This window comes from Triticum aestivum, chromosome 1D, assembly GCF_018294505.1.
Source record: "Triticum aestivum cultivar Chinese Spring chromosome 1D, IWGSC CS RefSeq v2.1, whole genome shotgun sequence".
In the NCBI taxonomy this organism is placed as follows: domain Eukaryota; kingdom Viridiplantae; phylum Streptophyta; class Magnoliopsida; order Poales; family Poaceae; genus Triticum; species Triticum aestivum.
Window position 1 is genome coordinate 3,211,320 of NC_057796.1, and position 16,427 is coordinate 3,227,746.

At 47.9% G+C, this 16,427-nt stretch overlaps 1 pseudogene; it reads right to left on the reverse strand.

Moving 5' to 3' along the window:
* Positions 1-11,090: 11,090 nt before the first annotated feature.
* On the reverse strand, positions 11,091-16,180 carry LOC123183456 (uncharacterized; annotated as a pseudogene).
* Positions 16,181-16,427: the final 247 nt, after the last annotated feature.

Genomic DNA, 16,427 nt, shown 5'->3' on the forward strand with positions numbered 1-16,427 from the left:
ATATCAGAAGGAGATCATTTGTAAGTTCATGTGGCGGCCAAAAACTGGTTCTTCCTGTAAGTAGAGTAATTCTTGTAAAACAGAAAATCTTCTAGTATTAAAAATCCTCGAACATAGAAATATGTTTTGGTGATATCTTGACAATCATTATTCTGAATTGCAGAAACTTAGTATCCTTGGAAAGATATCGATGGACTCTACAGCTTTCATGTGGGTGCCACAACCAAATTATGAACCCAATTATTCCTAGAATTTAAAATAAGCTTTTGATCTACTACTGAATATGTGGTCAACGGAGATCTATCCTTGCAGCAAACAGGAATCAAACAGCCGCGAATCCAATGAAATAAGTCCTCTTTCTTCTCTTCTCTTCTCTTCTCCTTTCCTCCTTGTACAACTCCTAATTTCCTACAGTCCATGCTTAATCCATGAACCAATCAGTCAGTAACAAAGTATACCTAATCGATCTGGTCTCATGCAGCTTTGTGTTTGCAACAAAGGAGTAGGCAGCATGCATGGGGTGAGATATAGTTCACCGGAATTTAACACTACATGGAAACTCCGTTGAGCGCGAGAGTTTGTATCTAAAGTGTACCTGATGCCTTGAGCTCTAGAATAGTTCTGCATAAATAAAGAGACACAAATATCAGGCATAAACTGCGTTTGCAAAATGTAAACATACAGGCAGAGCCACAGAAACCGGCTTCCAATTGATATATACTGAAGCCTCATAAGCCGACTTCCAATTGATATATACTGAAGCCGACTTTAGGTTCACGAACATGCTGGATAGGTTTAACTCCAGTACAAAAAAATGCAAACCGGATAAATGTCGATATTTTAAAAGAGCTTGTGTACTGTGCTGGATAGGTTTAGGTCCATCCAAATTTAAATACTCTCATATTGCTCTAGGGTGTAATTTATTAGCATTCTATTTTGAAATTTGATGCATCTTCATTGAACCATCGATGAATATTTTCACCTAACATCAGGTCTATTTTGAAATAGCCATGAAGATCTTCATCACATGGACACTCATGGACCATCTTTGCCTTCAGATATGTGGAGGGCTATAACAGCACGTGGGAAGATGAGCAGCTAATTATATAATGGCTGCTGAAAAACATGACAGTACCAAATCAAAAAGTGACACTCTGATAACTATATGATCCCAGCCGGTAAGATTGTAGATGATGCCAGCCGGTAAGATTGTACATGACTTCGCGGGGCTCGGAGGGCGGAAGCCATGGCCGATTGTTCGCGTGTTTGCAGGAGTTTGTTGTGGTTTTCATCCGCGGAAGCGACGGGGAGGAAAAAAGGGACATGTATATGGCAGTAAGGATTTTTATACTGCAACCATGGCGGCCTGACGAGACGAGCCCCGCGGAGGGCTCAAGAGGCTACGAGCTCCACGTCCTCCTCGATGCTGCTAGCGAAGTAGGTCGAGCCGGCGGCGTCAAACAGCTGGGTCACCCAAGTTGGTGCTCCAATCGCCGTCGGTGAGCTGCATTTTCATACACCTGTCATCGTCGGCATGGCCCACAAGCAAGTTTGCTGACAATAACTGGATATTGTGGGAGCAACGTACATCTATCCCCTATAATTATTTACCTTTCTTGTAGACTATCTGAATCATCTATGCAGAAGCCACAAATGTTCGTGCAGGCTAGCCATCATCTTCATGAGTCTGTGAAGATGCGATAAACGTCTTACCTCTGTACGAGGGGACGTGGTTCATGTTTATAGGCAGGGGCGCAGATCCCTGTAGCGCATACAGGAGATAGAGTACATCTTGGAGAAGAAGAAAGAGAGAGATAGAGTTAGCCACGGTTAAGCTAGTTACCTAGGCCAACAAACTACCAGAATATCTCCAAGAGATCTACCACGTTACAATGTTGCACTATGCGCTGAACCTGAACCTTATATGTTTAACACCCTCCCATAATCACAACTTTGTTAAGTTGAGATTACGTTTGAATAATTCAAAATTCCTTGTAGGCAATGCCTTGGTGAAGCCATCTGCAACTTGATCTCTGGAATGTACAAACCGGATCTCAAGCTTCCTGCTAGCAACCCTTTCTCGAACAAAGTGGAAGTCAATCTCAATATGTTTTGTTCTTGCATGAAACACATGATTTGCAGACAAATAAGTGGCACCAAGATTGTCACACCAAAGACATGGAGCTTGAGTATGTTTTATTCCAAGTTCTCTGAGCATGGACTGAACCCAGGTAATTTCTGCTGTTGCATTAGCCAAAGCCTTGTATTCTGCTTCTGTACTTGATCTTGAGACTGTAGCCTGTTTCTTTGCACACCAAGATATAAGGTTAGGTCCAAAGAATACTGCAAAACCACCAGTAGAGCGCCTATCATCAATATCTCCTGCCCAGTCAGAATCAGAGAATGCACTGACAAGAGTTGAAGTAGACTTGGAGAACGTAAGACCAACATTAACAGTGTCTTTGACATATCTTACTATCCGTTTTGCAGCAGTCCAATGAACTGTAGTGGGAGCATGAAGAAACTGACAAACTTTGTCCACAGCAAAAGAAATATCTGGTCTTGTAAGAGTCAAGTACTGGAGTGCACCAACTAAGCTTCTGTACTTGGTACTATCTTCCTGATTCAGGAGTTCTCCCTCTGTAAGAGAATTTTTTTCAGAACTTGACATTGGTGTTGGTGATGGCTTGCATCCCTGTAGCCCAGCTCTTCTTACAAGATCAGTAGCATATTTTTCCTGAGATAGGTGAAGTTCACTTCCTTGTTTCCTTACCTCAATACCTAGGAAAAAATGCAAGTCTCCTAGATTCTTCAGTGCAAATTCAGCACTAAGATCTTTCAACAGTCCTGTCACTGCTTCATTTGATGAGCTTGTAACAATAATATCGTCAACATAAATGAGCACAAAGATAGATGTGTTGCACTTATTGTAAATGAACAGTGATGTGTCAGACTTGGAAGGAACAAAACCAAGTGCTTGTAATTTTTGACTGAGATGGGAGTACCATGCCCTAGGAGTTTGTTTAAGGCCATACAAAGCTTTATCCAACTTGTAGACATGGAAAGGTGTGTTTTTGTTCTCAAACCCAGGAGGTTGCTTCATATACACTTCCTCTTCCAGAACACCATGAAGGAACGCGTTCTGAACATCTAGCTGTCTAAGACTCCATCCCCTGGAAACAGCAATAGACAAAACAAGACGAATGGTGGCAGCTTTAACAACGGGACTAAAGGTGTCCTCATAGTCTATGCCATACCGTTGCTTAAATCCTTTGGCAACAAGTCTAGCCTTATATCGATCAATAGTTCCATCAGACTTCCTTTTTATTCTGAATACCCACTTGCAATCAATGAGATTTTGACCTTGCCGTGAAGGAACTAGATGCCATGTCTTGTTTTTCTGGAGTGCTCTGTACTCTTCTTCCATAGCTTGCTTCCACTTTGTGTCACCTAATGCCTCATCAAGCGTTTGTGGTTCACCTGTAGAGCAAGCTAAGCCAAACTTAAGTACCTTTTTATAATTGACAGGTTGCAATACCCCTTTTTGTAGACGTGTGCGTGGCATGGATGGTGAAGCAGCAGCAGTTTGCTGCACAGAAGATCCGGGGTCTGCAGCAGAAAAATCCACATCAGTATCCCCCGGTGATCCCGAGGCAGATATTCTGGGATCTGACGAAGAGGCAGGATTTTCTGCGGCTTCAGCGGGTGATGAAGGGGCGCCATCCGCCACAGAGGATCCGCCCGCAGCAGGAGATTCGCTCCCACCAGGAGCGTCATCAGGATCCATGCGAGATCCAGCGCCTGTCGGGTGGTCCACCACATGGGGCCCCGAGCCGGACGGCCGACGCGGGCGCCGCGCGTAGCACGTGGGCGGATCGGGGAAGCGGCTCGTCAGCTGCCGCGTGGGGCCCGGAGATTGGCGCGGGCCATCAGCGCCCGCGGATTGGTCGGAGGCGTGGCGCACCGCCGAGTCAGGGCGGGCGACCCGGGCGCTGCCGGACGTGTCGTTGTCAGGCGCAGGTGCAGAGGGCGTCAATCCCGAAGGAGATTGCCTGCAGGACTGGTGCGGCCCGGATCCCGAAGGAGATATGTCTCCCGAGGGCCTGCACATGAAATATGGCTCGTTTGGAGCCGTTTCTTCACCATTTTCATCACCGTGAGCACCATTGGCTTCACTGTTTTGTCCTGCATCATCACATAGCTCAAGCAAACTGTTATGAGGATTAGTTGGCATGTGATCATTACAGTTATCTTCCCCAGAGGCACCTACTAGATGTGATGGCAAAATGAGAATTTCTTGGCGAAGAAGAGCACCGGTGTTTGGATGTAGATCAGCAAAGGGAAATTTTGTCTCGTCAAACACGACATCTCTAGAGATATAGACTCGTCCAGTGGAGACATCAAGGCACTTAACTCCTTTATGTTGAGGGCTATAGCCCAAGAAGACACACTGTTCCGAGCGAAACATAAGTTTGCGATTGTTGTAGGGTCGAAGGTTTGGCCAACATGCGCACCCAAAAACACGAAGTGATGTATAATCGGGTTTGATGCGAAGAAGCCTTTCTATCGGTGTTTCATGATTGATGACAAGACTAGGAAGCATGTTGATGATATGAACAACGGTAAGAAAAGCCTCATCCCAAAATTTGAGGGGCATGGATGCGCCAGCCAAGAGAGCTAGACCAACCTCAACAATGTGCCTATGTTTTCTTTCGGCAGATCCATTCTGCTGATGAGCATGAGGACAAGAAACTTGGTGAGAGATGCCAAGAGTTTGGAAGGACGAGTTTAATTTTTCATATTCCCCTCCCCAATCGGATTGAATGGCAATGATTTTGCTATTAAACTTTCGTTCAACGAGAGCTTGGAAGTTGTGAAACACTTGAAAGACCTCGGATCTTTTTTTGAGTAAATAGATCCAAGAATACTTGCTATAGTCATCAATGAAGCTAACATAGTAAGTATGCCTACCAACAAAACTTGGAGCAGGACCCCAAACATCAGAAAAAATAAGTTGCAACGGTTTGGTAGAAATACTCGTAGAAATTGGATAAGGTAATTGATGGCTTTTAGCCTTTTGACAAGAATCACAAATTGTTTCAACATTATGCTCTCCAACATATGGGAGCTTATTCTTCCTAAGCAATCGTTCAACTAAAGAAAAAGATGCATGCCCTAGTCTATCATGCCACCTTGTCGAGGAGATTTTGGTGACACCATAAGCTTGCTTATTTATTCTTCTAAACTCCGGAATCAATGGGTAAAGCCCGCGAACACATCTACCTCGGTAGAGCACCTTCCTCGTTGCTTGATCCTTGATCAAAAAGAAAAAAGGGTGAAACTCGAGAAAGACATGATTGTCAATGGCAATACGATGAACGAAGAGTAGATTTTTAGATGCACTAGGGACATGAAGGATTTTTCTTAGATGAATCTTTCGGTGAGGGGTTTGAAAAACTGAATGACCAACATGTTTAATCCTCATACCTGATCCGCTTGCTGTATGTATCTGGTCTTGGCCGCGGTACTTCTCCCGCATAGTCACCTTTTCAAGTTCACCGGTGATGTGATTTGTAGCGCCACTATCAACATACCAGTTTGTATCAACCCCATATGAGGCTTCTGCAGCACCAGCGACCTTCTCATCTTGCGAGGATTCTCCTTCATCCTCCTCAAACCGGTACCAGCATTCCCTTGCTGAGTGACCGATCTTGCCGCAGATTTGACACTTGACAGCGTCGGGGCGGCTCCTGGAGTTGTTGTGACGGCCCTTGTTGTTGGTGTAGGAGGGCCGCCCACGAGAGGCGCTGTTGTTGGAGTTGCTGCTGCCGCCGCCGCTGTTCTTTCCCTTGTTGCGCGGAGGGCCACGGTAGCCGCGTGAGCCACCACGACCACCACGAATGGCGGCGTTGGCGGAGCTCTTGAACCCGGCGTTGTTGCCAGCACCATGGAACATAGCAATGCGCTGGTCGAGGTTGCTTACTTGAGCGAACAGATCATCGATCGTGATCGGTTCTTTTCGGGCGTCGAGTGCCGACACCAGCGGCTGGTACTCCATGTCCAGCCCTGCCAGGATGTAGGAGATGACTTCATCGTCATCTAGCGGCTTGCCAGCGGCCGCCAGTTCGTCGGCGAGGGAGCGGATGTGGGCGAAGTAGGCGCCCACCGTTTGCGTGCCCTTCTGCGCATTGGAGAGGGCGATCCTGATGTTGTTGATGCGAGATCGGGACTGGGACGAGAACATGCTCGCCACAGCAGTCCAGAGCTCATGCGCCTTGCGGATCGAAGTCACCTGGATAAGAACTTCTCGAGAGAGATTGATCAATAGATGACCAAGTACCTGCTAATCTTCCCTTACCCAGACTTGGTGTAGAGGGTTCGGGACGGCTTCCTCCTTGCCATCTTTATCCTTGGTGACGAGGAACTTCTCTGGTTCCTTGATGGATCCGTCGACGTAGCCAAACAGGCCAGCGCCGATGAGCTGGGGCATGATCTGAGCACGCCAGAGGACATAGTTCGTCCTGGTGAGCTTCTCTGTTACCTGACCATGGATGGTGGGTACAAGAGCGACAGCGGAAGACGACATGGTTGGAGCTAGGGTTTGATGGATGCTAGATGTTGTGGAAGAAGGAGGCTCTGGTTACCATGTGAAGATGCGATAAACGTCTTACCTCTGTACGAGGGAACGTGGTTCATGTTTATAGGCAGGGGCGCAGATCCCTGTAGCGCATACAGGAGATAGAGTACATCTTGGAGAAGAAGAAAGAGAGAGATAGAGTTAGCCACGGTTAAGCTAGTTACCTAGGCCAACAAACTACCAGAATATCTCCAAGAGATCTACCACGTTACAATGTTGCACTATGCGCTGAACCTGAACCTTATATGTTTAACAGAGTCGACTCCAAAAAGCATCATAAAGCTAACAATTGGGTCGATCGTATAATAGCTGAAATGTCATTACAAGAAATTCAGTGAACTTCAACTAAAAGCTCGACGGCAAGACAATTAGCTAAAGTAATTCACATGCAACATCCAAGGTAAATCGGTGGCCTCAAAAGTTGGGTTTCCTGTGTTATAACAAAATATGGCATTGGCACTTAAATATCTACATAAAAGTTCAGAAGTTGCTTTCCACGCTTATCATAAGAATCCTTTTTACAGGACTTCATAGGCCTTATCAAACTTAGTTCAAAAGCAAACAAATGAAGTGTCCAATTGTAGCTAGCTAGTAACCCTTTAAATCCCACAAAGGAAATAGGTACAATCATGAAATATTTCTTTCTTTACTTGATCATTTTTAAACAGCTTGGTTTATAACTGGAAACCATTGCGTGGGCAGCTGCTCTTCCATCTCCTAAAGCATCGACTCTACAAATATAACACATTTTGTCACCGGAAACTCCTGAATCATAAGGTACACGTGTGGAGCACATGGCGCAATAGAGAAGAATAGAATGATGTACCTGAAACTTAAAGGTCGCATTAAGGCATCATTCAGGGCCGGGCACTTTTCCCAAAGTAATGGAACTTGTTGTTCTACTTTCATATTCTAACCTTCAAAAATATCCTGAATATCCATGTAAAGGTGTTGGCACTTCGGGGAGTCCATTGTTGCAGAAGTGAAGCACTGCAACTACAGTTTCCCCCCATCATCTAATGTAATATATTTGATGTCCATTCGCTGAATTTCAGGATGTACGAAAATGAATTACTCTAAATGATCTTCAATGTCAAAAAAAGAGATAGTTAAGCATATGAGGAATACATCACTAAATAAAAGGAGTAATTGTACAATTAATTGGGAAAAACAATAGCAACAGAGAGCATATTTTGGGTCTGAGGTCAGGAAGCCAGGTATTTTTAATGGTTCAGTACAGACCATATTGTCAATCAACAATGCAAATCAAGCACGAGTATATTTACTTATAAGATAAGCACTTCCTTACAGGCCCAATGTTATTAGAAGTTAAGTAACTGGACAGGGCAAACATGATCCATTATATGAAGCTTTATGTTAGACGTAAATGCTCTTCATTCAACTTGCTACGAGAAAACTTCACAACCATAGAAACGCTCCATCCTTCATGTTAGATTAACCGAGGATTCCCATGAAACGCTTAATTTGCCTACCAATTAATCAACACCTTCCTCTGCCATGTTCCTAAGATGGTGTAAGCAGGACACATGCTTCAACTCCACCAATTCGGCATGCCCCCATTGCATGTTTTTTTCTCACCTCATCAGGTCATCTTATTTTCTCAATTGCACCAAGCAAACTAATTCAGCAGGCCCCAAAAGAAGAAGTCGCGAAAAGATAAAAGGGAGTGAGAAATTTTACCTGCACAGACCAAGAGGCTCACCGGCCACCTTTGGTCGGACAGGCCTGGGTCACCCTCCATCCACGCTAGAACAGACCAAAAGGGAGTGAGAAGCAACCCTTATTCCTCCTTCATGCCATTCAAAGGGAACCATATCGATCAGCAAAGGGCCAATTAGTCAGCACTGAAACAGAATAAATATTCACCAAGCAGTACAGCACGGAATTATCAGTTATGATGGTGGGTTTTGTAGCTTCACTAAACAGAGCATTGTGTTGGTATGCCTCTGACCTTATCTTTACAATTCTACTTCCTAATTGTGTATGAACTATTAAATTTTGCTAATAAAACGTGATACTCACTATTTAATTGTGTATGCAAAGCAGTTGATTTCAACCTTTTTGGGTGAAAAAATTCAATTCATCAACAACACTATAGGGGCGCCTAAATTTTATAAAGTAGCAAGTCATGGAAACTTCTGTTTTGACACGCCGGACCTCTGCTTTATAGGCCACAAAAAACTATACATAGTGATCCACAAAATCATTGGAGTTCCATCCTAATATATTTTCTTCAGTGGTTGCACATCATCTTCCTCAAAACAGAACTATCTATACCCGAGACATTGACGTCGCTTGATAACAAATATCCTCTAATTAAATGTCATGATGAGAAATGCCACCCAATAGCATTCAACATTCTGCAAATTCACAAAGGTAGAATTAACTATTAGCTATTTAGGTAATCATATTTTTTAGATGAGCACACACGCCCTCCTGCAATATTCTGGGGATACCAATGTCGATCTTTTCTTCAACGTTAACATCTGAATCATCTATATGTAGGCAAAAACTAAATCGTACAATAAGTTCTACACTTGCATGAAAAAAGGGAGAAGGAAAAAAGAAGAAGTCCTCACCTGCAATCGACATGTTGAAGGTGGAGGAACGGACATATACAATGCTCTCGTCACCGCGTGCAACCCAGCTCGCTCCAGCCCGCATCACTGCAGCAAGACAGTAGCTGTCGTAGTGCTGCCCCTGCTGTTCCACAAATCCTATATGTGGAAGACCTCGGTTGCGGGCCGGGCGTTGTCCTCGGCGGCGGCGCATCGATGTAGCTAGCTTTTGCGATTAAGGGTGCTTGCAGCCATATGGGAACAAAGGTAAAACTGAAAAATCTATGAGAAACAGCACAAGGAGAACTACAGAGATTAAAAAAAAGACCATATCTGAATCTTTTAACTCACCGTGCACACGTTCTTCTCGGCATATTTTGCCACTGATCCTGAAGACACCTACATACATTACATCGTACTCCTGGTCAACAGAGCAAGATCAAAATACCAACATCTATTGGTTCAACATGTGTGGTGGTACCAACATTGTGTGAGCCGTGGTCTTGGGGGCCTAGAGCTGAGACCTGCCAAAGGGCATCCCAGGGGCCTTCTGTTTGAGGGTTTATTCTCTTTGATTATTTTAGTGCTCAAGTGCCCATTATTTTACTCTAATTAAAGCCAAACAACATATTCTCTTTTATTGGCATGTGCCCATAATTTCTTTCATTTATAGTCAACCAGCACAGAACGACCATGCACCGCCAACCAATGGCGAGCGCAAATATTAAAGAAAATACTATAGCGTAATATTAGAAATATTTCTTAGTTTTTTTTGAACATTCAACGTAAATATGAATTGGCGAATATTCTTGGAAACGTGAACAATTTAATAAATCCCAAACAATTTTCAAAAGATGCGACAATTTTTTTTGAAAGATCCAATATTTTTGGAAAAACACAAAAATTAGAAACATTAATAGTTTCTGAAATTCATAAACAATATTTTGAAAACATGATAATTTTATAAACACACAAATATTTTTGAATTGTTTTATCTTTTTAAAAGGGGAACATTCAAAACAATTCTAGAAAATGTTTTCTTAGACAAAAATATTATTTTATATTTTTTGTGAACATGTCAGTAAAACAGGAATAGTTTTATATATGGAACACTTTATAAAATGTAGTTTTTATTAAAAAATATCTAAGAAATTTTGAAAAACACAAAAAAAATTAAAAAATGAGAAAATTTCAAAACATGATTTTTTATAATAGTTAACGGGCCGACCCAGTTTTAGGCGTCCTGTGGGCAGCTTCAACTATTCATCGCTCAATACAACAAATAAGGTCTTCCCAACTACGTGGGCAATAATAAGTGCGTTGGCTTCATTGGGCCGGAGCGTGCGCGGCCCAATTACGGAATTCTGGACAAACCTTTTTTCTTTCCTAGCGGATAGATGCATAAAAGTTTAGTACCACCTCGGATAGAAACAAAAAGTACTTTTGAAGATGAACGGATGAAAAAATTGAAGAAACGCACCTTGCTTCATTACTAGGTATAGAATACCATCACACGGATGATATGATATTCTTCACACAGAACTGAAAAGATAGCTAAAATGAACCAGTTCTCATGTTTCAGGTGACTTTCATGGAGTTAATTGCACAGAAGTACCACAATTGGGGCATCACATGCAGATTGGTATCACGATTGCTAATTTTTGCGTGTCAGTACCAACATTGCTCTAGATTTTTGCAAATAGGTCTAAACTGCGTATAAACACGTATTGACGGTGTATCTGACTAGCGGGGCCCGCCCGTCAGGTGCCGACGTGGCATGTTTTTTTGCAGAAAACCCCCCGCCCTCGCCCTCGCCCTCTCGCTCCGCGCCCGCCTCGCCGCCCTCGCCCTCGCCCTCTCCCCGTGGCGGCCTCCTACCTCAGCCGGCGCGCGCACGACCCCAGCGCGCCAGTGGTGCTGACCCCGCCGAGGATACTGCTCGCCGCTGCGGGGCTCGGGCTGGCGACCGGCGCCGACGACTTCCTGTACGCGTACGGGCTGTCGTTCGTGCCCGTGTCCACGCAGCTGGCCTTCACCGTCTTCTTCGCCGTGTTCGCCGGGCTCGGCTCCAGCAGCTGCACCAGGCTCAGCACGCTCCTCTCGTCCCTCCGCACCTCCCGCGCGTTGCCCGGGTGCCCCGCCGCCAGGCTCGCCACCGCCTGCTCCGCCGCCCCGCGCGCGCCGGCCGACTTGGCGTCCAGCATCCGCACCAGCAGCGGGATGCAGCCGTGCTCGCCCACCAGCCGCTTCATGTCCCTGCTGCCGCTGGCGGACATCCTGCATATGGCCGTTGCTGCAGCCTGCTGCGCGCCGGGTGACCCGGCTCTGAGCGCGTGCGCCAGCCGCGGGAGCACGCCGAGGGACACGATGGTGTCGGGCGAGATGGCGTCCACCATGTTCCCGAGCGCGCGCACCGCGGACTCCTGCGGCGACGGCACGTCCAGGTAGAGGAGCAGGCTGCGCAGCCCGCCGTCGTGCGCGACGGAGCGCCGGAAGCTGTCGCCGCCCGATGTGAGGTTCTGCAGGCAGTCGGCGGCGTGCTCCTTGGAGCCCAGCACGGTGCCGTAGTCCAGCAGGTTGACCATGACGCGGACAATGCCTTCGTCGGCCAGCGCTTGCCGCGCCTCGGGCGCCGCGGAGAGGTTCTTGAGCGCGCCGGCCGCCGCGGACTGGGACACGGAGTCCCCCGTGGCCGGCGATGGCGCGTGCGACGTCGGGGGACGCGGAGAGGCGCTGCAGCGTGAGCACGGCCTTCTCACGGCCGACGAGGCTGCTGCCGGACTCGGCCAGCCGGATGAGCGGCGGAAGCGCGCCCTCCGACACGAGCAGCCCCTCGCAGGCGCCACCTCCCGACTCCGCGAGCCGGCATATCACCATGGCGGCCTTCTCCCGCGCCTTGGGCGCCGGCGCCGTGAGCAGCTGCACCAGCGCGGACAAGTTGGCGCGGCCGAGCACCGACACCACGCTCTTCTCGTCCCGGTTGAGCGCGTCGAGGAGCCCGTCCACTGCCTGGGTCTTGGCCTCGGCGTGCCCGATCTGCAGCCGCGCGAGCAGCTCCCGCACGTCCGCCTGCGCCGTCGCCGGGGCGGCGACGGCGGACGCGTCGGAGTCGGAGAGCACGCCGGTCCGGACGAGCAGCGCGCAGTCGCGGAGGTTGACGTCGAGCCGGGCGCCGAGCGCGTCGATGGCGCTCTGCGTCTGCAGCTTCCCGTCCCTGGGCGGGCCGCGGCACCGCGCGGCGAGCTCGGCCGCGTCGGCGAGCGTGGCGGCCACGGAGTGCAGCAGCTCGCGGCAGAGCGCGTTCCGGGCGAAGCAGGGGTGGCTGGACAGGTCGGACAAGCGCCGGCTGAGGTAGGAGGCCGCCACGGGGAGAGGGCGAGGGCGAGGGCGGCGAGGCGGGCGCGGAGCGAGAGGGCGAGGGCGAGGGCGGGGGTTTTCTGCAAAAAACATGCCACGTCGGCACCTGACGGGCGGGCCCCGCTAGTCAGATACACCGTCAATACGTGTTTATACGCAGTTTAGACCTATTTGCAAAAATCTAGAGCAATGTTGATACTGACACGCAAAAATTAGCAATCGTGGTACCAATCTGCATGTGATGCCCCAATTATGGTACTTGTATGCAATTAACTCGACTTTCATGATGCGGCGCACTTGGAGTGATGGTACATATGAGAGTACCATGTATAGTATGTTCTTTTACCATGTCATTGGATGCTAACACAAACATGCAAGCGGGATGATCAATGATTCCATGGTCCAGTCACATGATAAAATGAAACATTTTTAATGACTTGCTCAACACATATCCCATGCTTGCAATTTATTTTTTCTTCCTAAAAGAGCTAGTATCATAGACAAGAGATGTATAGGAGTCCTATATATACTCCACGCTCCTGGGATGCCAATATGAGTGTGATATGAATTCAGTTTTGTATCCATCTCAAGTCATCTAAACTATTGGAGGAAAACAAATGCATGTATCTTCTCGCCTCCAGCCCTGCAGGCCATCTCGCTCTTTGGTGGTATGATTCCATTCGCCGCGCCACTCTCTTTGTGAAGCGGGAGCCTGTGTATGCGCCACCGGACTACAAGTCAATGGCGCCGCATTCCTACGCTCCACCTGCTGGTCAAGGGCGGCATCGTCCGCATCTTAGCTGTCGTTGAAGTCACGGTCATGACCTTTCGCACCTTGGCTGTCGACGAGGAGCACAAAGACTTGGTGCGTAAAATGTTTCAAAGAGGAAGACACATATGCTCTGAGATATGTGTTGCCGCACGATGTGTGGATGCAGCAATAACCGGTTCATTCTAAAATTGTTTTTCGAAAATTGAAATGTGATAAATTTGAGTTTGGTTCATCTCAGCGTTAGGATACATTTTTTATCTATTCCCAAAAAAAGGATATATTTTTATCAAATTAATTACTTTGAAAAAAAATAGACGATTGGCCTCTCCGGCTGTTCCCCACGCGATAAATCCCCAGCCCTCGCCGCCGCCGCCGCGTAGGTTGTTGTGCGCTGACGGCCACACACGTGAGAGGAGCGAGCATTTTTTGGGAGCTCGCTCGTTCCCACACATATTTTGCATTCTCTTCTAAACTCCCTTCTAGATCACTTCCATGGCAGATGGTCTAGACAACAAGGTCTCCTCCGAGCTCCTCGCTGAGAGCAGCCGGAGGCGGTAAGGCGGGCAAAGGTTTAGGGTTTAGGGTTCATTGCTCCACCACCACCTAGCTAGGTCGAGTAGCTGCCCATATACTACAGTGACCAACCAACCACTGACTTGCCGAGCGCGCAAGAGAGAGCCCGCCCTGTCACGCTTCAGTGGCATCGCAGCTGTCTCTGCGCATCCACGGAAATGAAGACAAGTCAAGTAAGATATCAGGCCCAGTACATCCATCTACTAACGACCGTTGCTGTGAGCGAGTAAGAGCGGCGACAACAACCCATTCACACACTAGTCATGCCTGAAACGAATCGAGCTACATCTGTGTGCGGCCAAGTCAAGTGAAGCAAAATATCCTTATCTCCTTCAACAGCATCCACTGGTTAGAGATCTTGGTCCGGTTGTTGGATGAGTAACCAGTGGTCATTCGCAAACACAAGCATGCCTAGACTAAGTAGTACGATTACAGCTCTGCATTGGCTAGCTCTGCACATGTTAAGATGTTAGGTAACCATGACCATACTAGATTAACGTTGCTTTGAAAAAATCAAAATTGATCATCTTATCAATTAGTTTGTCGCCACTCAAATGTCTGGAAATATATTTGATCCTTTTGAAACGTGTGGAATCAATCTTGTCCTGATTGATGCAGGAAGGGGAAGTGGCAGCCACCAGCTAGCCAGCAACGGCGTACATACCTGGCTAATTTAAACTGGGGCGGAACACTCAGCATTGCAGTGGGTAGATATCAGTCACCATAGGGTCTGATTTCCTGCCAAACCAATCTGGGCTTGAGCCATTGACCTTTAGCTGTTTACAACCACGACTGAACATTTAGCACGGCAGTGGGCTGCTATCCCTTTGGCTTGATACGCAGCTGCAGAACCTAACCCTGTGATTCCCAGCTGAGAGTTAACAAGTTAGTTTGTCTGATGAGAATTATCAACTAGTGATCTAAACCGAAAGGGCGTTTCGGTGCCCAGGTCCAGCTGACCTGAAATCTTGGGCGTTGAATGGTGCATTGGGATGTTAGAAAATCCCACTGGCATGTCAGAACTTGTGCGTTGGAAAATTAGATATGTGCAATATACTGGATGGTACAGTGCAGTACAGTGGGCCATTTCTGTAGCTCGGGACGCCTGTTCCATAGTGCATGTGAGTGTGTCCAGCAGCTTTTCCATCTGAGCCGTGGCTCAGGGACGGGTCAATGGGAGTTGTCAGACGTGCCACATAATTGTAGGAGATGCCGTTAGATTATGATGATTCTATCGTGGGTGCGACCAAACCAATATTTCTTTTGGGCGTGCGAGATCTCTGGGTCTTCCAAAACCGATTAGACATAGCAGGTTTGGATGTCGACGTAGGCGGACTGACATCACCGGATAGCCATAGCGGACGACAGTTTGGATTTCGGGCCTTGTGTAGTTCTTCAACGATTGACACGCGAGCAAGGTGAGGGAAAGTTTTGGATTACAAGCCTAAGCCGGCTGGACCAGAGCACGCAGGCTCGCGAAGATGATGCCAAAAGGAGCCACACTTCCCTAGGGGGGCGGTGCAGGAGCTCTTGCCAAAGCGTAGACCTGGCGAAGACGGGCAAGAGCGAGCTGCAGAAGATCAATGTCTTGGCGCCTTCCCAAATGCGCCCACTGCTGCAAGAAAATGACACATTTGAAGATTACGTCAGCAGGATGAGAGGGGAAGACACCCTCGATATGTTGTTTCTAATGTGCCAAAGTGCCCAGAGTAACGCCCCTACGCAACACCACATGACACGCCGAGCGGTGCCACTGACCGACGACACTAGAGCACACATCTCCGAACTAGAGCTGGGATCCCAATCCCGGCCAGCGGCCTCGCGGACCGCACTCCACGCGAACCGGGCGAGGTGGCACTCGAAGAAGACATGGTTAGCGCTTTCTGGCTCCCCACAGACCGCACACGGCCCACTGGCCGGACCGTTGCGTTTGGCTATGTTGACGGACGTGGGAAGTTTGTCATGACACAACTGCCAGAGGAAAACTTTAAGCCTAAGGGGCATCCTAGCTTTCCATAGCCCTGAAGCCACCTGCTGGTGGGGGCCCCTAGCGAGAGCGCGGTAAAGGGAGTTTACAGTGAACTTGCCAGAGGCGTTGAGGTGCCACGAAACAATGTCCGGGCCAGGGGATAACACCACCCCCTCAACAAGGGTCAACAAGTTTCCCAAACTTGTCGTCTCCGGGGCGGTGAGTTCGCGGCGGAACAGCAACACCGGCGGGGAAGCAGCCATAGCTTGAGTCACAAAGATGCGTGGCTCCATCGCTATGTTAAACAGGTCTATGAACCTGGACCAAAGAGGTTGGTCACCGATCCATCAGTCCAACCAGAAACGAGTTGAGCATCCGTCCTTGACCAAAAACTTCGCTCCCATGGCGAAGATTGGTTTAAGCTTCTGAATGGAGTTCCAGAAGGGAGATCCCCTCCCTATGGCCGCGAAGAAATTGCCCGTCAGGAAGTATTTGGCTTTGAGGAGGTCTGCAAAGAGCCCTGATTCGCCTTGGGACAAC